The sequence below is a fragment of the Pelophylax lessonae genome, assembly GCF_965119305.1.
Source record: "Pelophylax lessonae genome assembly, chromosome: 6".
Taxonomy (NCBI): Eukaryota; Metazoa; Chordata; class Amphibia; order Anura; family Ranidae; genus Pelophylax; species Pelophylax lessonae.
The window spans coordinates 251,842,760-251,867,487 of record NC_138773.1 but is presented as its reverse complement, the minus strand read 5'-3'; the positions used below and the strand labels follow the sequence as shown (position 1 = coordinate 251,867,487).

At 42.4% G+C, this 24,728-nt stretch overlaps 1 protein-coding gene across 3 annotated transcripts in view; it reads left to right on the top strand.

Moving 5' to 3' along the window:
- METAP1D (methionyl aminopeptidase type 1D, mitochondrial) overlaps positions 1–24,728 on the top strand; it is a 338,325-nt gene that overhangs the window by 293,947 nt on the left and 19,650 nt on the right. The window lies entirely within an intron of this gene.

Below are 24,728 nucleotides of genomic sequence, written 5' to 3'. Positions count from 1 at the left end.
GGCTCTTCAAATATTGTCAAAATACAAGAGACATGTTTAGTCTTACCGAAGCCTGGAGTACTTATTTATTCCAGATCTGTACACCAATCCAGTATGAAGCAATTAAAAACAAACAAAGAGCTGGGGGGGCACACCCTGAACATGCATTTCTAAAGCTGGTGCAGCTATGAACCAAGCAACATGCATATTTACAGAGACTAGCGCACACATGCAAAAGAAATGACTATCAAATATAAAGGCAATCAATAAATAAAAATGGAGATTTAGTCCCACCATATCGTGCTCAAGACCACCACTACGTCAAAGTACCCCATTGTCAGTGGGTCCTACACTATCCATAAAAAGAAGGATGAATTCAGCCTCTCTAAACCATTGGAGATACTTACTCCTTACTGGGAGAGATGTGCAACTGCACAACAAGGGACTCCTCCTATATCTGCTTGCTAGTGGACACTGATAGAGTACAGGTGTGGGAGGGTGGGGTGCTCAGCCGGTGCAGCTATGAACCAAGCAAAATGCATATTTACAAAGAATAGCGCACACATGCAAAAGAAATGACTATCAAATATAAAGGCAATCAATAAATAAAAATGGGGATTTAGTCCCACCATATGGCCATAGCCTGGACCTGGTCTGTGACGTCAGCCAAGAGCAGACTGTAGCATGCTGTCTGCTTTTTACCTTAACCACTTGCCTACAGTGCACTTTCACCCCCTTCCTGCCCAGACCGATTTTCAGCTTTCAGCGCTCTCACATTTTGACTGAGAATTACTCAGTCATGCAACACTGTACCCATACAAAAATTGTGTCCTTTTTTTCACACAAATAGAGCTTTCTTTTGATGGTATTTGATCAATACTGGGTTTTTTATTTTTTGTGCTATAAATAAAAAAAGACTGAAAATATTGTGAAAAAACGCATTTTTCTTTGTTTCTGTCATAAAATTTTGCAAATTAGTAATTTTTCTTCACAAATTTTGGCCAAAATTTATACTGCTACTTATCTTTGGTAAAAATAACCCAAGTAAGTGTATATTATTTGGTCTTTGTGAAAGTTATAGAGTCCACAAGCTATGGTGCGAATCATTGAAAATTGATCACACTTGATCACACCTGATGTACTGAAGGCCTATCTCATTTCTTGAGACACTAAAAAGTCAGGAAAGTACAAATACCCCCCAAATGACCCCTTTTTGGAAAGTAGACATTCCAAGGTATTTAATAAGGGGCATGGTGAGTTTTTTGAAGTTGTAATTTTTTCCCACAATGCTTTGCAAAATGAAGATTTTTATTTTTTTTTTTATTTTTTTTTACAAATTGCCGTATTAACAGGTTATTTCTCTCACACAGCACATGTATACTTGCAACTACACCCCAAAACACATTCTACTACTCCTCCTGAGTATGGCGATACCACATGTGTGAGACTTTTTCACAGCCTGGCCACATACAGAGGCCTAACATCAAAGTAGCAGCGTCCGGCATTCTAGGAGCACAAATTACACATATAATTTCCTGACAACCTATCGCACTTTTGAAGGCCCTGGAGCACCAGGACAATGGAAACCCCCATAAAATGACCCCATTTTAGAAAGCAAACAGCCCAACGTATAATTTTTGAGGCATAATGAGTCTTTTGAATATGTCATTTTTTTCCACAAGTTTTTGGAAAATGTGGAAAGAAAATGAAAACACATTTTTTTTACACAAAGCTGTCCATTTATGCAATATTTCTAACACATCGCATGTACATAGCAAAACTTGCACCCCAAAATACATTCTGCTATTCCTCCTGAGTATGGCGATACCACATGTGTAACACTTTTTCACAGCCTGGCCACATACATAGGCCTAACATCCAAGTAGCGCTTTACACAAAGTTGTCCATTTATCCACTTTAAGACTGGGCCTATTTTTGACACTTGGTGTTTACAAGCTAAAATCATTTTTTTTTGCTAGAAAACTACTTGGAACCCCCAAACATTATATATTTTTTTTTAGCAGAGACCCTAGAGAATAAAATGGAGATCGTTGCAATATTTTTTATCACACCATATTTGCGCAGCAGTCTTCCAAATGCGGTTTTTTTGAAAAAAAATTCACTTTTTTGAACTAAAACATAAGAAAACAGTAAATTTAGTAAAATTTTTTTCCATAATGTGAAAGATAATGTTACGCCGAGTAATTAGATACCCAACATGTCATGCTTCAAAATTGCGCATGCTCACAGAATGGCGCCAAACATTGGTACTTAAAAATCCCCATAGGCAACATTTTAAAAATTTCTGCAGGTTACTAGCTTAGAGTTACAGAGGAGGTCTAGGGCTCAAATTATTGCTCTCGCTCTAACGATCGCGGCGATACCTCACATGTATGGTTTGAACACCGTTTACATATGTGGGCGGGACTTGCGTATGCGTTTGCTTCTGCGCGCGAGCTAACGGTGACAGGGCGCTTTAATTTTTTTTTTTTTTTTTTTTCCTATTTATTTTATTTATTATTTTTTTATTTTTACACAGTTTACAAAAAAAAAAATGTTTTGATCATTTTTATTCCTATTACAAGGAATGTAAACATCTCTTGTAATAGAAATAGGCATGACAGGTCCTCTTTATTGTGAGATCTGGGGTCAAAAAGACCTCACACCTCACAACTACACTAAAAAAGCAAAAAAAAAAAAAAAAATTGTTGAAAGAGGAAAAAAAAAAAAGCAAAAAAAAAAAGCGGCCCTTTAAACCGGTTGCTAGGCAACGTCTTTTGACGTAGCTCCGGTCCTCCAAGACCATAGAGTTGAGTGAGGGCCATCTTGCCCTCACTCGACTTCCTGTCTCTGAGGATCCGGGACCGGATAGTTTTCCCCGCTGCCGGCGGGTCCGGTAAGCTGGGAAAACGTCTGGGACGCGGCAGGAGGGGGGGGGGCACCTCTTCCCCTGCACCGTAAGGGTAATTCCGCGGTGAATCCGCCACTGGGACCACCCTTATCTGAAAGCCGACCGCCCGCCGTTTCAAAAAATACCAGGGTTATGGGGGCTATCTGCTGCCATAACTCCAGTATTTAGCTTTTAATGGCCGACGCATATAGTCGTTAGGCGGTCAGTAAGTGATTGCATGTATATGGCAAACAGGTGATGATGACTGATGGGGTGACAGGTGACGATGACTGATGGGGTGACAGGTGACGATGACTGATGGGGTGACAGGTGACGATGACTGATGGGGTGAAAAGTGACGATGACTGATGGGGTGACAGGTGATGATGATCGATGAGGTGACAGGTGACGATGATTGATGAGGTGACAAGTGACGATGATTGATGGGGTGACAGATGACAATCACTGACGGGGTGACATGTGACGATGATTGATGGGGTGACAAGTGACGATCACTGATGGGGTGTCAAGTGACGATGATTGATAGGGTGACAGGTGACGATGACTGATGGGGTGACAGGTGACGATGACTGATGGGGTGACAGGTGACGGTGATTGATGGGGTGACAGGTGACGGGCGATGGTCACTGATGGGTGACAGGTGACGGTGCACGGCGGTACTGATGGCAGTCTCTGGTGACCGGTGAACTTTAGGCTATGTTCACATGTGAGCGCAGCGATCATGGGCAGAATCACTGCGATTCTGCCCGCGATCCGGAAATCATTGCAAATTGCGGGACGCCTGTGCGTTGCCCGTGATTTGCAATAGCACCCCAAACGCTGTGCGATGTTGCTGCGATTTCCGCCTGCCGAATCGAGGTAACATCACGCAAACAACGCATGACGCCCCAAAGAAACTCTTGTACCTTTTTTGGGCGTCATGCGATGTTTGCGCGATGTTACCGCGATTCGGCAGGCGGAAATGGCGGCAACATCGCACAGCGTTTGGGGTGCTATTGCAAATCACGGGCAACGCACAGGCGTCCCGCAATTTGCAATGATTTCCGGATCGCGGGCAGAATCGCGGTGATTCTGCCTGCGATCGCTGCGCTCACATGTGAACGTTATGGGTGTCAATTTCTGGGCACTGATGAGGTGACTGTTGGGTGACAGGTGACATTGGGGGGGGCTGAGGACTGTGTGTGGGGGACCTTTATTTGTGTGCTTTTTACTTTTTACAGGGGTACAGAGCAGTAACTCACTATTTCTAGCTCTTCTCCCCTCACACTGGAAGCTGTATGAGGAGAGAAGAGCTAGTAACAGTCAGTTACTGCTCTTTGTTTACATTTTGTGATCGGCTGTGAATAGATTCACAGCCGATCACATAGTAAGCAGTCACTGTCAGTGACTGCTTACTACCGCCGGTGACAGCTGTGTTCCTACGGAACACAGTGCCACCGACATGACCGCGCTGCGCGCTCCCGATCGCGCATGCGCGGTCATCTCCCGGCCGCCTCCATTGTGATCGGCTGTGTCATTGGAACACAGCCGATCACGTGGGAAACAGCCATGCCTATTGGCTGTTTCCCCCCTGCCGGTGACCGGCTGTGTCCCGGGGACACGCCGACACCGGCAGTGCACGGCGGCGCGCCCGCGATCGCGCGCCTGCCGTGCATTTACTGGGTCACGTCATATGACGTCCGCCCAGGATAATAGCCGCACCGTCCCGCCGTCATATGACGGCGGGCGGGCGGTAAGTGGTTAATGCAGGGAATTTGTTAAGCTAAAAAAGTTTGGGCTTTGGAACCACTTTAAAACTGGTCTTGGCTCTTCAAATATTGTCGAAATACAAGAGACATGTTTAGTCTTACCTAAGCCTGGAGTACTTATTTATTCCAGATCTGTACACCAATCCACTATGAAGCAACCTCTGACCTCTGTTTTTGTGCAGGAACTACCTATAATAAAGACTGGTCATTGCTGTTATCTCTCCTTGTGCAGGGTGACTGGTCTTGTATCTGCCCCCTGGTGTAGTTTTCTGCAGGCAGCCTGTAGAAGGTGGACCTGCAAGGTCCCTCTCACAGCTCTTCTCTCTCCACAGGCTATGTGCAGGCCAGTGATGATGTCACTGCTAATTTTACAAGGTAATGTCCATGTTTGTAAGGGTATTTTAGTGCAAAGTGATTTTATAACATTTGTGGCTATTGGGGAATATATGTATTGCCCCCAAATGTACACATCTATGCGGCCTCACTGAAGTGAGTCTTCTTCCATAAGGCCACATATATGAGTACATGTCTTGGTGCTGGTGCTCCTGGTGAGAGCCCGGGTCACCTACTAATGATTGGGAACAAGAAAGCCCGGTTTCTGATCACCTGATTCCTGTGATAGCCTCTAATTGACGATTACAGGGATTCATTTTTGTAAAGTCTGACCCTGCGTATGCTTTCTCCTTTGAATGGAGAGAAAGATACATTGTATCTTTCTCTTCTTGCTGGAGGAGACAAAATGTAAATAAACACAAGTGTGTAAAAAAATGTAAATAAATAAATCCAGGTTAAAGTAAGGCAGCCCATAAGCGGTGCGAATGTCGCATGATTCTCCCATCAACACAGACAGTGTTGACCAGTAAATCCTTCCTACTGAGCACTTGTCCTCTCCCGACGGGGACAGCAGAAGGTGGTGATTATCGATAGTGGCTATAATCCGGCGGGCTGGTTGTACCCAAGTTAATCGATCAATCAACTTGGTACATTCAGCCTGCCCATTAAAGCTTTAAATCTCGGCCAGTTCAACAGGAATTCGAACCGCATATGGCCGGTCTAAGGGTCAATGTTGGGGTCAAAGGTTGAGGCCAGGGTCAGTATATTTTAGGGTTTTTTTTTTTTGTTTAAAAAAGCCTTTTTTAAATTTAGTGTCAGTTTCAGTGTGTTTTAGGAAAAAAAAAAACAAGAAAATGCACACCATGGTTTCTGGGCCATACTATGGTTACAAACAACAAAAAACATACACATACACTATATTACGCCTGCCTTTACCACACACACAAACTTTAATGGCATCCCAGTCTTAGTCCATAGGGTTCAATATTGAGTTGGCCCACCCTTTGCAGCTATAGCTCATTATTGAACCCTACTGACTAAGACTGGAATGCCATTAAAGTTCATATGAGTGTAAAGGCCGGCGTCCCAATACTTTTGGTAATCCTGTATGTGGTATTGCTGCGTTCGTCAGGAGTGGGAGAATTTTTTGAGCTGTTCTTTGGTGGTAGGTTATGGTAGTAGCAAGAAATGCAGCCATATTATAAAAATATTTTTTATTTTTGGCCAGTTTTCCTTTGATAATAAATAAAAATGGGAGATATCTTTTACCATTACCCACCAAATGAAAGCCCAATTTGGCTTGAAAAAGAAACGCGGTATAATTTACCCTTATAAGTAGTTGCGATGAAATGTACAGTTTTACTAACACATGTCAAAGTTTCAAAACTGTGTTCAGGCGTTAAACCCATGTGTTACATGCTGTTTAATGCTGGATGAAAATAGAAAAGGATGCTGAAGTGCTCATGGTATGACTTCATGCGTAAATACAATACGCATTTTGGCAGACTTCCCAGCACAAATTATTATAAACAAATGCTTACTGTATAGAGCAGCAAACGCCATTGAATGCTTCACATTTGTAATTTTTGTTACTTTGTAATGTTGGAATTAACCATAAGCTCTGCAATAACTGAAACACACTAGAAATGATTTAATAGTAAGTTATGCTAAGAGCAGTGTTAGTGATCAGCCAGGTCAGAGCCTTCAGCAGCTGATCAACACTCTTATGCTTGCTATGCATTTTGTATTACTCTATTGTCTGGTAGCATCTCCTGCATTGATGTATTTTAGGCAAACGGGCATTTGGCACAATGCATTTTCATCCATGGCTTTGCTTCCCCCATCCACACGGAAGGTCTGTACATCTATTGGAAACTGATATTTAAAGCTGAACTCCAGGCAGATAGAAAGAAACGCATGAATGCTGCTCTATATTCAATAATACATCATGCAATTTATGCTTTATACTTGCAAGCTAGTTGATTACCTTAATTTGATGCGGTATCAGTCTTTTGCAGTCCTTATACAGCAGAGTTCAGAATCGGAGAGGACAAAGCAGCACAAAAAGCCAATCGAATGTCAAATGTGCTGCAGTGCTCATGTGTTAACAAGGAACATGCTGATGGAGGGGAGAGAGCAGAGTGATAATGAGATGAGATTATGAGTCTTATTGGTCCCCTTGTACTGTCCAGTCACAGAGTTGGGGAGGAGACCTGTAGGCGTTAGTTGATTGCAGCAAAAAAACAACTTAGGACTCTAGCCCTTCCAGACAGGGCTATGCAGTGTGACATGGCTGTGTAAATTTCAGAAGTCGATGGACAGAAAAAAATAATTCTTTGACAGGTAGAACAGGTCTAGTAAATACAGCCATGAGCAGAAATATTGGCACCCCTTCATTTCTGTCAGATAATGCACCAGTTTGCTCAGAAAATTGTTGCAACTTAAAATGTTTAGGCATTCTCATGTCTCAAGAAAAAAGCCAAATCTGACACATTCCAAGTAAATTTCCAATAATAGACTGGACAAAATTATTGGCATCCTCAATTTAATATTTGGTAGCACGCCCCTTGGAAAAAATAGCTGAAATCAATCACTTCCTGTAGCCATCAATGAGTTTCTTACACCTCTCTACTGGAATTTTGGACCACTCTTCTTTTGCCAACTGCTCCAGGTCTCTGTTTGGAAGGGTTCCTTTTCTCAACTGCTGTTTTGAGATCTCTCAACAGGTGCTCTATGGGATTTAGATATGGACTCATTGCTGACCAGTTCAGTACTCTCTTAATGTCTTAAACCATTTCTGGGTGCTTTTTGACGTGTGGTTTGGGTCATTGACCTGCTGTAAGACTCATGACCTCTGATGTAGACCCAACTTTCTGACACTGGGACCTACATTGCACCCCAGATTTCTTTGGTTGGTCTTCGGGTTTCATAATGCCATGCACACTGTCAATACATCCAGTGCCTAAAGCAGCAAAGCAAGCCCAAAACATCAGTGTACCTCCACCATGTTTGACTATAGATAGGGACTGTATTTTTTAGAGGCCTCATTTCTTTTTCTGAAAACAGTAGACAGATGGGCTTTACCAAAAAGCGGTAATTTTGTTTCATCTGTCCACAACACATTCTTCCAAAAGGATTTTGGCTTCCTCAGGTTAACCACTTTATCGCTGAGTACTGGAATAGTACTGTGGCAAAGTGGCTCGTTCCCGTCTGACGACGTAGACCTACGTCGCCAGACTCCTCCCCTGTAGGCTGCACTCGCGCGCCGCTGGAGGCACGCTCCGGCTGTTTTCATTCACAGCGGGAGTCGGGCCAGGGGAGGAGCAGCGGCGATTGCCGCTGCTCTGCCCCGATCGTCGGGGATCTAGTGTGGAGATCCGCCCGCCTGTGTAAACACAGCGGGCGGATCTCCTCAGTGACAGAGAGTGACAGATCGGAGTGTTCAGCATAGCTGAACATGCGATCTGTCCCTGTCTCACTCAGTCACCTCCCCCCCCACACGTCAGTAAGCACCAGGCATACATTAACCCCTCCCTCTCCAATAAAGTTAACCCCTTCCCTGCCAGTGTCATTTTTACATCTGTAACAGTGCATATTTATAGCACTGATTACTGCAGTAATGTCACTGGTACCCCCAAAAGTGTCAAAAATGTCAGTCAAGGGTCCGATCTGTCCGCCGCAATGTCGCAGTCCCGCAAAACAAATCGCAGATCGCCGCCATTACTCGTTAAAAAAAAAACCCACCAAAAATGACATAAATCTTTCCCTTTGTTAGTAAACGCAATAACTTTTGCACAAACCAATCAAAATACACTTATTGAGATTTTTTTTACCAAACATGGGTAGCAGAAAACAAATTGGCCAAAAATTTAAAAAAAAATTGGTTTTTACATCTTTTTTGGGGGGAATTTCATATAAAAAAATGTGAAAAATATTGTTATTTTTTCAAAATAAACGCTCTTTTTTTGTTTATAGCACAAAAAGTAAAAATCGCACAGGTGATCAAATACCACCAAAAGAAAGCTCTGTTTGTGGGAAAAAAAGGACATCAATTTCGTTTGGGTACGGCGTTGCACGACCGCGCAATTGTCAGTTAAAGTCGCACAGCGCCGAATCGCAAAAAGTGGCTCAGACGTAAGACAGCAAAATGCTCTAGTGGTAAAGTGGTTAATTTTGGCAAACTCCAATCTGGCTTTTTTATGTTTTTTTGTCATCAGGGGGGGTTCTCCTGGTTCTCCTACCATAGTGTCCCTTTTAATTCAGATGGCGATGTATAATGCGAGATGACACAGTTGTAGCCCGTGTCAGAAGGTCACATTGAATTTGTCTGGAAGTTGATTGAGGTTCTTTAGCCACCATGCGAACAATCCTTTTTTGCAATCTTTGATTATTTTTTCTCGTTCAAGGGAGATTATAGCGGTGTTCCAGCTGTTAAAAAAATAACTAATTTAAATAAATAGACATTTACATGTCCAGGGAGCCCGCAATGTCAGCACCCCAGCCAATTTTCAGATTGGCTGTCAGGTGCTGCCGCCGCCATTCGTTCTATGGGAAACGGGCAATGAAGCCTTTTGGCTTCACAGCTGATTCCTTACTGCACATGCGTGAAGCACGCTGAGCATTATAATTGGCTCGGTGGCGAGGAAAGAAGGGCGGAACTTCCTAGGGACAGCGCCGCGGCACGGTCTACAGGAAGTGGGGAAGGGTACCTGTCAAAAACAATAACCTGTTCCCCCCTCCCCCCATGCTAGGTGCCAAATGTGGCACCGGAGGGTGGGGGGGAAGCAGATGAGCGGACGTTCCACTTTTGGGTGGACCTTCGCTTTAACTACAGTGACATGGGCTGTAAACTTCTAAAAAATGTTGCGCACAGTGGACACAGAAACATTAGGATCTCCAGAGATGGACTTATAACCTTAAGATTGTCCATGCTTTTCCGCAATTTTTGTTCTCAAATTCTCAGACAATTCTTTGCTGCCCTTTCTCTTCTCCATTCTCCGTGTGGCACACAGAGAATTACAACAGAAAGGTTAAGTCAATTTTTCACTATTTTAACTTGCCGGTGTGATTTCTATATTGTTAGCACCTGTTCATTGATACAGGGAAGTTTAATTACAAATTACAGGAGCATCACAAACTTGGAATGCAACTATTTCTAACAATTTTAAAAAGGTGCCAAACTGCCAATCATTTTATCCAGTCCATTTTTAGAGTTTTGCGTGGAATGTATTGGATTTGGCTTTTTGTTTCTCCACTTTTTTTGTGTCATACCAATACAAACAAAAGAAATAAACATGAGAATGATAAACATTTAAAAATTACAACAATTTTCTGGGCGAAGTGGTGCATAAATCTGACAGAAATGCAAGGGTGCCAATACTTCTGGCCATGACTTTATATTTTAATTGTGTATTTAGCTATTTACCTGGAGTTTGGATTCAAAGTAGCACTATAGGCAAAACTTATTTTTGTCATTTTTGGATAGAGTGAGGAAGGGTTATAACCCCTGTCAGATTTTTTTTTTTTTTTTACCACCTGTATCCCATTGCAGAGATTTCTCTTCACTTCCTGTCCCATAACCAAACAGGAAGTGGGAGGAGATCCCGGCATATACGAGGAATTCCTTGGGGACCCTCAGGTCCCCAGAACTAGTTTCCCCATTGGAAGATTTCCCCTCTTACTTTTCTGGGAGCAACCCTAAATATAAAGTTTTCTTTCACTTTCACTTTAAATGATAATGGTAAACAGGACAATTAGAGAGGGTGAATCTCCTTAATGAGGAGCAATATCCTTTGAGAAAATTTTCTCTAACGAAACGCGTCAGTACAATGCCAAGGACAGCCTGATTTGCTTGCTTATTATATGCTTGTACCTCTGGATGTCTGTAAGTGTACTTCCCCTTTTTTAATAAATTTGTTTTGTGGATTTACACTATGTTTGTTCCCTCTGGTTTTATTCCTCATGTCATCTGTGGGTTGAGACTTCCTTTCTTCTGAATCCATCTTATGACCACCGTTTGGAACATCCGAGGGCACTGCGGGCATTTGGAGATACCAAGAATTCCATGTTACCAGCCTATTTGACCCTTTTGCCATATCCAGCCTATTTGACCCTTTTGCCATATCCAGCCTATTTGACCCTTTTGCCATAAGGTAGTTTGGGTCCAAAGTCTCCGGTGAGCGCATTATCATTTCTCCTCTGATGGTGTTGGGGTCTGGCTGCCACTGTGACCACATTTACCACTTTTGGATGATTTTCTGCACCATTCACGTGGGACTTTAATTATGTATTCACCATCTTGTGTGAATCCTTATGCACATGGACTGGTGTGTTCAGTTATTATTATTTAGCGCTGCACTTTATTTACTTTGTTTATATTTTGCTGACCATATGTCTGGTTTTTGTGCTAGCGGCTTTAGTTGTATTTAGTTAGCGCAGTTGATCACTTTTTCCTTAATGAGGACAAAGACAGCAAAAAAATCTGACAGATGTTCTAATCTATCTCCACTCTGTCCAAAATAAAAAAAAAAATAAAAAGTTTTGCCTTTAGTTATACTTTAATTTATTTAGGTATTGCTGTAGCTTTTAATGGAGAAAAAAAACAGAAAACAGATAGCATGAAATTAACAGACAAGAATAGCCATAAAAACATTTCTTGCATCTGATATCAGCCAGCTGAAACGTTTTGGTTTATAGCATTAAAGTCCGATGGTAGTATGAGTGTATTTGTTCGTTGATTCCTGTACAGTGGCTATATCTTTGTGTGGGATAGCAGAGAGCTGTGGTGTGATGCCAGTTCTCTTTAGTACCACCCTGTCACTTGCATTAATTATATGTATCATATCACTGACACATTATTAGTAAATTACATGTACAGCTGCCAAAACTTAGACTATGTCATCATTGTGGATGATGCAGTGAATATGGGGTGATCTGTTCATAAACAATAGCTATCTGGTATGTCTAAAAAGCCATTCTTAAAATGGAAATAATAGTTGGAATGCAAGCACTTCTGACAGTCACCAATAACTGCCGTTTGCTGCAGTACTCCTCCAGAAACAGGAATTATCCCTTTTCTCATGTATGACTTCCCTAGCTGCAGGAATTGCAGTTTCAAAGGGATCTTAAGCAGCCCATACACTGTACAAATGTATTCAGTAGGTGGCCCTATTGGCTGCCCCGCTCAACATTTCTTGAATTAAAAATGGAAGGAGACAGGTGAAAATTTGTCAGCCGAAAAGCAGCTGCATCCGTTTACATGCAGTTGCTTTGTGGATATTTTGACCCTGAAGTGTATAGTGAGGATGGTGGAATCTGTGCGTGTATGGCCAGATCTGATCTGTCCATGTATGACCAGATATAGATTGGAAAAGAAGGCTGTGTTAACTATAACAACCAAAAGGCATCCCTTTCCTTGTTTCTTGTGAGAAAATATACAGTTTCTGGTCGCAGCAAGACCGCTTTGGAATTGTTACATCATCTTAGTGACCTAGGATTCTATCCCATATAATATCGTCTAGCAAAGAGTGCAGTTTAGGGAAGTTGGCTATTCGAAATTCAGTGTCTGTCTCCTCCTCTGATGGATCCAGCACTGTGCCCGGCTGCAGCTCTTGCTACTTCAGTTCCTGGTCTAACAGGAGATTCAGGCAGCAGGGGGAGCCATAGGTTCCTGCTGCTGTCAGTCAAACTCTGTGAAGGAGTGGGGGTGTGGCAAAGCCATGGTGTGTGTCTATGGACAAACACAGCCTAGCTGGTGAGAGCGCCTTCATGAGTGCCCCCATAGCACAGGGCTTGTTATGGGGCACTTGCAGGGAGAAAGAGTACAGAGCAGGTGAGGGACTGCTAAAGAAGAGGTAAGGTATGATGTTGCACAGAGCAGGTATTTCATTTAAAAAAGATAAGTTTTAATATCACAAATCAAGCCTGATGTGTACAGCAGAGTTGGCTGTACCATTATTCTTGGTGTCTTCTGCAAAAGCACTGATGATGTCACAGAGATTATGATGATGGCATAGAGCTGCAGTAACTTACAGGTGTAAGTTATCTAAAATCTGTAGGTTTTTGCTGTAAAAAAAAAACAAAAAAAAACGTTCTTTCTGGATTGCCATTTTTTTTTTTAGGTTTTCTTATTTTGTTGATCCTTGCATCATTAAAATTGATAACTAAGGTTACATCAGGTGATGATGATGTATGATGAGGTGGGGCGGGGGTTATGGCTTTTAGCTCTATGGGAAAAAGCCTGCTCTTTGTTACCTGATGGTACATCTTGTCCTGCTAATGAACCATAATTGTACTCAGTATGGGCAGCAGTATGGAACTTAAATTTCCTGAAAGAAAAAATGCATTTATGAGAAGTCAGCATACTAGATAGGGGCGATGAAGCTAACCTTTTCAGATACACCTCTGTTAATGTAACTCTAACTGAATATGTAGCTTGTGAGATTAGTGGTAACTTGCTCTGGCAGCTTCTTACACCGGTATTTTTGCTTCTGGGTGGTTTTGTTTTAGAATAGGGACATAACTTAGAAATTAACACTAAAACTTGGTGCTAACCAGGTCCTCCATTCACTTCTTACCAGAGATGCTGTCTACATGAATTTTTTACCTTATACTCCTATTTCTTTGGGTTTCCTCTTGATTGTCTATGTTCCTCTAATAGGACAAAAACATAGTGGAAGGGTAATTGATTGCCACCCACCTTTTTTATATGACATTAGGTCATAAGCTTCTTTCTGAGCTGATGATGTAAATTTTTTATTGACCCCCAAATCTATATAATTGAATGTGCAAATTTTATTTATTTTTTATTATATATATATATATATTTTTTTTTCTTCAAATATTTGTATTGGAAATTTGCAATTTAGAAGCCTCAAACATAAACAGAAAGGAGTAGATTTACAAAGCGTGTATCTAACCCACTACCAATGTTTCCTTTAACTGCATTGATAATATGTTTTTATACCTAATATTATACAGTTTTAATCACATTAACCGCTTGCCGACCGCCGCACGACTATTTACTGCGGCGGTCAGCCCCTCACAGGCAAAGCGACGTAGTACTACGTCGCTAGCCTGTGAGGCTCTAGGGAGCGAGCGCGCGCCGCCGGAAGCACGCTCCCGCGCGGTCAAGGACCCCCCCGCGCGTGTGCCTGGCGGACCCGATGTCCGCCGGGCACTCGCGATCGTCCGTTACACCGGAAGAAAGGCAGGCGGCTGATGTAAACAAAGCCGCCTGTCATTCTTCCCTGTGTAAGAATGGAGATCAGACAGTTCTACTATGTAGGACCGTTGATCTCTGTTCTTACACTAGTAGCCACAGCCAATCACAGTTAGAAACACGCCCCTAGGACACCCTTAACCCCTCCCTCTCCAATACAGTTAACGCCTTCACTGCCAGTGTCATTTTTACAGTAACAGTGCATATGTATAGCACTGATTACTGCAGTAATGTCACTGGTAGCCCCAAAAGTGTCAAAAATGTCAGTCAAGGGTCCGATATGTCCGCCGCAATGTCGCAGTCCCGCAAAAAAAATCGCAGATTGCCGCCATTACTCGTTAAAGAAAAAACAACAAAAATTACAAAAATCTTTCCCTTTGTTAGTAAACGCGATAACTTTTGCGCAAACCAATCAAAATACGCTTTTGTAATTTTTTTTTTTACCAAACATATGTAGCATAGAACAAATTGGCCGAAAATGTTAAGAAAATTTTGATTTTTACATTTTTTGGGGGGAATTTCATATAAAAAAAATGTGAAGAATATTGTTATTTTTTCAAAATTTACACTCTTTTTTTGTTTATAGCGCATGATCAAAAAATCGCACAGGTGATCAAATACCACCAAAAGAAAGCTCTGTTTGTGGGAAAAAAAAGGACGTCAAATTCGTTTAGGTACAGCGTCGCACGACCGCGCAAATGTCCGTTAAAGTCACGCAGTGCCGAATCGCAAAATAGGCCCTGGTCAGGAAGGGGGTAAAATCTTCCGGGGCTTAATTGGTTAACATACATATAAATAGGTAACCATTACCAAATTATTCATTTATAGTGGAAGCATGTATGAGTAATTTGGATTTACGAGCATTTAAGAGCATAGAAAGAAAACCAGAAATAAAATAAAATTAAAGAAAAATCCTTTATATTAGTAATAATATAAAGTAATAGTAACAGTTGTTTGTCAATAGTTTTGTAGTTCACTATGTTAAAGATCCCTAGAATTTCTGCAGACACTTGTTAGAGAAAAATTGTTACTAGGAATCACTTAGAATTCTCAGTCTGCCTAGATAATCATTCATATTTGCTTTAATGTAGCATTCAGTATAAATAAATGGTGTCATCAGTTGGGATATTTCTGAGTTTGAATGCTCCATAAATCATTGCCATTGGTTAAAGAAATTATGCATTATAAATATGCAGATTTTTTATTTAGGGAACCTGCTCTGTCCTGTCCTTTCAAATTTATGAAAATGTGTATGTATGTTTACATCAATCAGCCATAACATCATGACCACTGATAGGTAAAGTGAATAACATAGATTGTCTTGTTACAATGGCATCTGAAAATGGGTTGTGTGTATATATATATATATATATATATATATATATATATATATTAGGCAACTATTCTTAAAGTTGATGTGTTGAAAGCAGGAAAACTGGGCAAGGATTTGAGAAACTTAGACAAGGGCCTAAATTATAATGGTTAGATGACTGGGTCAGATCAACTCCAAAACTGCAGCTCTTGTGGGATGTTCAGTCTGCAGTGGTCAATACCTACCAAAAATGGTCCATGGAAGGAAAACTGGCAACAGGTTGATGGGTGGCCAAGGCTGGATGCATGTGGGGATCGAGGGCTGGCCTGTGTAGTCCAATTTAACCTCCCTGGCGGTATGATTGTTTCCGATTTTAGGTGCTGAAAGCGGTACCATTATTTTGCATGTAATTCTAAGGGCGAGCAGCCCAAACCAACTACTTACATATGATTTTTTTTTTACTGTGCATTCTTCTTTATAACATCTCAGGTAAGATGAAGTTTGAAACACAAAATCATGAATTGTAATATAATAAATAACTATAAATAAGTTAAAGTATATATATATATATATATATATATATATATACACATATATAAAAAGTACAGTAAAACTGCAGGAAAGGGCACTGGGGGGCAAACTAATGTCAATTTATTTTATTTTGTAATGTAATCCAATAGGATTACAATATATCAGTGTGTTTTACTATTTGAATTTGTTGCTGGTTCCACCCCCCTGCGACGTGACGCTCGCAGGAGACAGAAGCCGGGGCTCACAGCATCGGGCGGAAGATCCGGCCGCCGTATACTGCAGGGACACATTGCGGGATCCCGGGGACAAGGTAAGTACCCTCTAGCAGGATCCAGCGATGTTCCCTGGCGGTACCCCGAGTGTGGCTCGGGTTTACCGCTAATGGCACTAAAATTCCACCCTGAGCCACACTCGGGTATACCGCCAGGGAGGTTAATAGAGAAGCTACTGTAGCTAAAATTGCTGAAAGGTAATGCTGGTTCTGGTAGAAAGGTGTAAGAAATGGTGCATTGCAGTCTGTTGTGTATGGGGCTGCATCAGGATGCCCATGCTGACCCGTGTCCACAACCAAAAGTGCCTACAATAGGCACGTGAGCTTGAGAACTAGACCATGGAGCATTAGAAGAAAGTAACCTGGGCTGATGAATTATGTTTGCTATCACATCATGTGGATGGCTGAGTGCATGTGCGTTGCTTACTTGGGGAAGGGATGGCATCAGGATGCAGTATGGGAAGAAGGCAAGCCGGAAGAGGCAGTTTGATGCTTTGGGCAATGTTCTGCTGGGTAACCGTGGGTCTTGCCATTCAGGTTTATGTTACTTTAAAGTCCATGCCTCAATGTGCCAGGGCTGTTTTGGTGGCAGAAGGGGACTTACTCAATAATAGGTGGGTGGTCATAATGTTGTGGCTGATCAATGTATATATAAACTTGGGCTCAATGGATGTAATGCAGTATTGATCCATGACACATTTACAGTTTTTCACAAATATTCTGCTTCACCTAATAATCAAAGGTTCCTGGTATAAATGAATAGGTGAAAGGAAAGTTTACAGCATATATTATAATAAAAGTATACGTTTGTTGGATCTACTTAATTGAGGAGAGAAAAAGAAAAATTCAGGAAGAGTAAAAGTGAAATGGCCAGTTTAACCAAAAGTGATTAGTATTAACCGGTTGCCGACCGCCGCACGACTATATAGTCGTGCGGCGGTCAGCCCTGGCCAGGCAGAGTGACGTATCGATACGTCACTCGCCTGTCACTGACTTGCGAGCCCATTGCGGGCGGGCGCGCGCCCGCCGAGGCGCGCGCCCGCCGCGGCTCGTTCACAGACAAGTCAGTGCGTGTGACCGGCGGACTCGATGTCCGCCAGTCACACTACGATCGCTCCTGTGAAGGGAGAAAGACAGAGCGGCTTATGTAAACAAGCTGCCTGTCAGTTCTCCCTGTGTAAAAGTGAAGATCTGACCGTTCTACTATGTAGAACTGTTGATCTTTGCTTTTACACCAATAGCAATGTCCCTGCACAGTAGAAAGCACGCCCCTAGGACACACTTAACCCCTCCCTGTCCAATAAAGTTAACCCCTTCCCTGCCAGTGTCATTTTTGCAGTAACAGTGCATATGTATAGCACTGATTACTGCAGTAATGTCACTGGTACCCCCAAATGTGTCAAAAATGTCAGTCAAGGGTCCGATCTGTCCGCCGCAATGTCGCAGTACCGAAAAAAAAATCGCAGATCGCCGCCATTACACGTTAAAAAAAAAACACCAAAAATGACAAAAATCTTTCCCTTTGTTAGTAAACGCGATAACTTTTGCGCAAACCAATCAAAATACGCTTTTTGCGATTTTTTTTTACCAAACATAGGTAGCATAAAACAAATTGGCTGAAAAATGTTAAAAAATTTTGATTTTTACATTTTTTTTGGGGAATTTCATATAAAAAAATGTGAAAAATATTGTTATTTTTGCAAAATTTACGCTCTTTTTTTGTTTATAGCGCGTGATCAAAAAATCGCACAGGTGATCAAATACCACCAAAAGAAAGCTCTGTTTGTGGGAAAAAAAGGACGTCAAATTCGTTTAGGTACAGCGTCGCACGACCGCGCAATTGTCCATTAAAATCACGCAGTAAAAAATCGCAAAAAGACCCCTGGTCCTTTAGCAGCCAAATCCTCCGGGGCTTAAGTGGTTAATATACAGGATTTACATAATGCCAACAGTGTGTGCAGCGCTGTACAAACTGAAGGCAGTTACCATACAATTCAATACAAGAGGAATCAGTGGGCCCTGCACATTAGAGCTTTCAATCTAAGAGATATTTCAGTTTTTGGTAGATATGAATAGATTGATATACTAGATGACTACTTATGTCTCTTGGGGAATTCTCCAATGATATCTCCTCACTATTCACTTAAAAAAGAGAGCAAGATGCTATACAGCAGGGGTCTTCAAACTATGGCCCTCCAGCTGTTCAGGAACTACAATTCCCATCATGCCTAGTCGTGTCTGTGAATGTCAGAGTTTTACAATGCCTCATAGGATGTGTAGTTCCGCAACAGCTGGAGGGCCGTAGTTTGAAAACCCCTGCCATACGGTTATTTTCCAAAGGCAAAAAGACTGTGCACTTGCAAAGTGCAATTGCTCCAGAGTTTAGTAAATGAGCAAAAGCTCTGCTGACCTCCATCATCCAATCATGTGCAAGCAAAAATTTTTATTTATTTTTTTTGCACATGATTGGGTATTCTTTGCAAAGTGAAACATCACCTCATTTACTAAACTCTACACTTTGCAAAGTGCACAGCCTATTTGCCTTTAGTAAATCAATGTGTGTTGGAGGCAAGAGCCAGGAACACTAGATTTCCTGAGGATGAAAGGAGATACAGACAATGACTGAGCTTACCTCTGGGTGAAATATTAGCTTTGGGTAGACCGTAATAGAAAGAGCAAAATGTATTTATGTATTATGTGAAAAGGGATAAATGAAATGATCCATTAGCGCCTAGGATACAGCTATTTACTTGTGGCCACTTATTGACGTGTTGCTATAAGCTGCTCGGAATCCTGCGTCTTTCAGAGAGATCTGCTGTCCCACAGGTCAAGCATGGACAACCTACAGCCTTTCAGGTCTCTAGGTGACACATGTCCCCACTGTGATGATGGCTGGTAGAATATTCTGACATTTTCCATACTCTGAGGTTGACTATTTTAGCTCCAGCTGACAACTGTAGGTCACATCACATCTTCTAGTGCACTCCCAGGAAAGCAAATGCAAAAAGTGAAAGCCACATTTTTGTTGAGGAAAGCAAATTCTCTCCAGATTACCTATACATTACAATGATTTTATTGACCTTTATTGCTAATCATTATCTGTTACCTATTTCTGTTCTGCAGATATCTTGCTAGGCTGTGGCAGTGCTTTTAATATAAGTGAGAAAGAGGATATGTTTGTTATAATTACATTATCTGTTCCAGTGCTCACTGAAGAATGAAATTAGTTCTTTTATAGCCATTACATTTAAATTGGCTTTGGTGTGTTATATTTTTTATTCACTTTAATACTGGATATGTTTACCCCCTTCCTGCCCAGACCAATTTTCAGCTTTCAGTCGCTTTCAATGACAGTTGTGCGGCCATGCAACACTGTACCCATATGACATTTTTATCATTTTTTTTCACACAAATAGAGCTTTTTTTTTTTTTTTTTTCTTAGGTGGTATTTAACCACTGGACCGGAAGGATTTGCCCCCTTAATGACTAGGCCATTTTTTGCAATTCGACACTGCGTTACTTTAACAGACAATTGCGTGGTCGTGCGACGCTGTACCTAAATAAAATTGATGTCCTTTTTTCCGCACAAATAGAGCTTTCTTGGTGGTATTTGATCACCTGTGCGATTTTTATTTTTTGCGCTATAAACAAAAAAGAAAAACTAAAATTCTGAAAAAAAAACAATATTTTCACATTCTGCTATATAACATTCCCCAAAAAAAAGTTTTTAACATTTTACGCCAATTTGTTTTCTGCTACATATTTTTGGTAAAAACAAATCGCAATAAGCATATTTTGATTGGTTTGTGCAAAAGATATCACGTCTACCAGCTACGGGAAAGATTTATGTCATTTTTATTGTTTTGTTTTTTTTTACTAGTAATGGCGGCGATCTGCAATTTTTAGCGGGACTGCGACATTGCGGCGGACGATTCGACCCCTAAATGACATTCTTGACACTTTGGGGGGACCAGTGACATTACTACAGTAATCAGTGCTAAAAATATGCACTGTTACTGTAATAATAAAATGATGCTAGATAACCCAAAGAGAAACTAGCATTAGCAGCGCTAATAATATAAATGGATTTTATCTGTAAGTAAAAGTCTATATAGTAGTCCATGCATAAGATTAGTCCATATCCTGAGATGACACCAGATAGGAATCACTGCAGTGGTGGAAAGAGGTAGGATATAAAGCCGTCACCACACCTTGTGGAATCCTCTCCCCTTAAGAAATGCACTCACCACAATGCAGATTCTTATAGCCTTATATCTCCTAGTCACAGGCAACTGGCACAAATCTCCTGGTAAACTCCCCTCCACACGGATAGATATAATAGGGGTCACAACTCCTCACAGATCCTCAATTGCCACACAGACGACCATAGAATCCTCACCGGATGATTTTACATGAGCAGGGACCACATCCATGCAAAAAGGGGGAAGACCACTCATAGTGTAAAATGTACCAACTTTATTGAACCATACAAAAACCCCCCTTATTGCAATGCACTTACATTTAAAAACAGAAAAACTGCATTAAAAAAATCCACAAAATGACAGCGGGATGTTAAATCACCCGCGTCTCTCACCGGATCCACCGTCACGCTTTATCTCACCAATGAAGAGGCAGTAATAGACAGTCCGAAGCTGGTGACGTGGGCCACGTGGTCACGCCCTTACGCGTATCGTCCTGGACTTCGTCAGAGGGCGTGGCCACACGGCGCAGCTCATACATATTTATAGGCGGGACACTACGAGCATTACCCCGTGTGACACGCTCATGAATGGAATGCAGATATTTACTCACGGCTCCCCTAAAGGAAGATAGTGGTACGCCAAGTGCTTATAGGCATTAGTCATGTAAATTATATCAGGTGGATTAAAACAGACATGAAGAAAATTAATATCAAAAGGGAGCTATCAACAGAAGAATGTGGACTGTTACTGTAATAATGACACTGGCAGAGAAGGGGTTAACCCAGTGGGTGATCAAGGGGTTAAATGTAAGCCTAGGGGGTGTTTCTAACTGTGGGGGGGATTGGGTTTTTGAAATGATCACAGAGACATGTGATCCTATATAGAAGGATCACAGGTGCTCTGTGATCATTCCAGAGAGAAGAACGGTCAGCTGTGTTTACAATAGCTGACTGTTCTTCTCTCTCAGCGAGGAACGATCGCAGGTGGCCAGCGGCAAATGAAGCCGCCTGCCCTGTGCATCGGAGTCCCCGCTGCAGCAGGCAGTTGGTTCGCGCAGGAGGGACAGCCTGCCGCAGTAAAACTTAAGGTCCTTAAGTGGTTAATCGCCACTGTTTTGTTTTGTTTTTGCTAAATAAATGAAAAAAGGCAAAAACATTTAGAAAAAAACATGTTTTTCTTAGTTTCTGTTATAAAGTGTTGCTAATAAGTAATCTTTCTTCAAAAATGCAGGCCAGAATGTATTCTGCTACATTTCTTTAGTGAAAATAACCCAAATCAGTGTATAATATTTAGTCTGTAGGAATGGTATAGAGTCCACAATTTATGGTAAATATATCTGAAAATCAATCAGTCCTGATGTACGGATATTTCTTGAGATCTGAAAATGCCAGGACAGTACAAATACCCCCAAATGACCCATTTTGGAAAGTAGACATTCAAAGGTATTTAGTAGGAGGCATGGCGTGTTTTTTTAAGTTGTATTTTTTTGACGCAATTTTTTGAAAAGTGTCATTTTTCAAAACAAAGTTTTACATATTGTTATATGCAGTACAGCGTCATCATATAACTGGTGTCGCGGTGACCAGGGACAATGACTGATTTTTTTCAATTTTTTAAATATTTTTTTCTTTCTTTCTTTTACATTTTTTTTTTTTTTACATACTGTGACCATAGTAACACTGTACCACTCTGGGGAAGTGATCAGGTTTTTTTTTTTTTACAAATTATGATTGCTTATAACAGTCAGTTTAGCTGTGATTGGCCACAGCTAATCACATGCTACATATGAGCTGTGATTGGCCCGGTTTGTACAATGTGATCATTATGACCAATCACAGCTAGCAACACAATCGCTTCTCGGCCTTTTGGCTAAGATCAAGTGTAGTATCTGTTCTTATCAGTTGGTATGGACCCTGATGGTTAGTATCGGCAGGGGCTGAAATGAACCGGGGCGCTCTAGGCGTAACTGGAGGACCGGGAAGTAGGCACTGTCAGAGAAAGCCGGATGGGTCCGTTGCCTTCTGATTTGAATGGGTCCGCCCCTGTCAGTTTGAAGGGAGCGGGAAAGCCGGTTTCGCCAATTTTCCGGTTAGTACTGGTCCTGGATGTGATTGGTAAGGAATGGCGGATGGTGGTGGGGGAACCTTTCCTCCTGGGTTGAATCTGGCCTTGCAAAAGGCTTGTCCCCAGTTGAAGGCAGGTTCTCCCTAAGCTGTCTAAAATTCTAATGCCTCCTGATGGGATAGGGCTACACTGGGTCTGGCCGGGGGCTGAGACCGAAAAAGCCCGTGGTGTACGTGCCCCTGGGGTGGCAGCCCAGGGGTGCCTCAATTTCACTGGTGAGGGGCAGCTCACCTGAGTCTTTGTGGCACCTTGGTCACTGCACCATCACACTTTTTCTGCACCTGCCTCTTGGGGTGGGGCCTTTTGGCCAACACCAGAGGAATTTTTTATTCCTGGCCGGGGGGCCTGCCGAGGTTTAGCACTTAGGCACTACCCAGCACTTCTCCACTTCCCTTTTCCCCACTCTGTTTTTCTTTGTTTGTGTGTTCACGTATGTCCCTTTTTGGTTGTTTTGTCACTGCACGACTTGGATGGCGTAGGTCCTCGGGCCTGCCCTGTAAGTCTTGGGAGGGGGTGGATATGGCCTTTTGGCTTAGTTCGCCCTCTCCCATGGGGTCTCCCTTCGGGGGAGCCCTACCTAGTACTCGGGGTGGGCTGTTTCGGCAGTCCCCCTGAAGAATGGGGTCTGCCCGGCTTCGGCTGGGTGGACCTAAGTGAGTACCTCAGTCCCTGTCAGGAGCTTCACGCCCCGGGGGATCAGGGTCAGGGCCCTTCCTCTTCGGAGGAGGGCCATGTGTGTACGCCTTGTGCACTTTTTTGTGTGTTCACGTTTGCGTGTGTGCACTTTTTTATGCACCGGGTGTAAGTCTTTTGAGTGTGTTTCACACACCACGGGCTTTAAAAAAAAAAGAAAAAAAGCTAGCAACACAAATTAACCCATTCATTGTTTACAACTGTCATGTGATCTGCTGTGATTGGTCCGGTCCGTTGGACATATCGGGTGACAGATCATGCGGGAGCATGTCCAGAGCAATAGGGTTCCCTGTCCGGCCGTCATTTTACAAAGGCCCGGACGGGAAGCAGTTAAAGATCCCGGAGATTTTCCTTGAATTTCTTAGTGTTTCTAAAGCCTAAACTTTTCTTTACCTTAACACATTCCTTGTATTAGGATAAAAAATGTTTAGCAATATGCCCCCTCGCCCCCCTTATACCTACCTGAGCCCGATCTTGATCCAGCACTGTGCACATCTGCAACAGCTCTCCTCTTCTCCCTGCTCTCACAGGCTTGGCTTCTCCACTCTGACAGTCACAGCTCTCTTCTCAGTCACCGGCTCTCTGCTCTGCCCCTCCAGCACTCACTGGAGTGCTGGGCTGTGGAGAAGGTGGGAGTAGCTGGCTCTGACTCTCAGTGCATCACAGAGAGGCTGAACCATGTGCCAATCCAGGCAGCTGGGTGGATCCCCCAGCCTTCCAGAGCTGAGTGACATCAGCCAAAAGTGGACTCCTCTCTCCATCCCATGACAGCATTGACAAATGGGAGGGGGACAGAGAGATTTGCTTACTTGACTCCCAGCAGCCACATGGAGCAGATGGGGAAAAGGTGGGTAAAAGTTTATGGGGAGGGGGTTTAAGCCCAATTCTAGGCAATCCCAAAAGTTTAAAAGAATGTGAAATAGGCCCCCCCCCCCCAAGATGATAAATAATCTAGTGCTTGTTGTTGGTAAGGAATGGGTAGTGTTTTCATGCATGGTCCTCCAGTATACCTCCAATTGGTTTTGATTTTGATAACAGCTCTTCTTGCTATTTTCTGACCAGCTTTGTTGCTACCTCTTGAACATCATCATGTACAGTGCAGCACCAATGGGAACATCTTCAGGATGGGACATGTATGAGCAGGCAGGCAATTTATTGCAAAATAGACATGTAAAATACCTGCCTACTTGCAGCTTTCCATGGCATGTAGACTACGCATGCACAGCTCAGTTTACATCACCATCATGTTCCCTGTGTGCTGGGATTACTCACTCCTGCGCATGCGCAGGAGCTACATCATGCTATGCCGGCCAAATGTTTTGCCCAAAGACCGGCACCAAGGGAGAAGATGTCATGGAGGGGCCACTACTAGACTTCGGACTGTTGGAAAGGAGGTAAGTATAG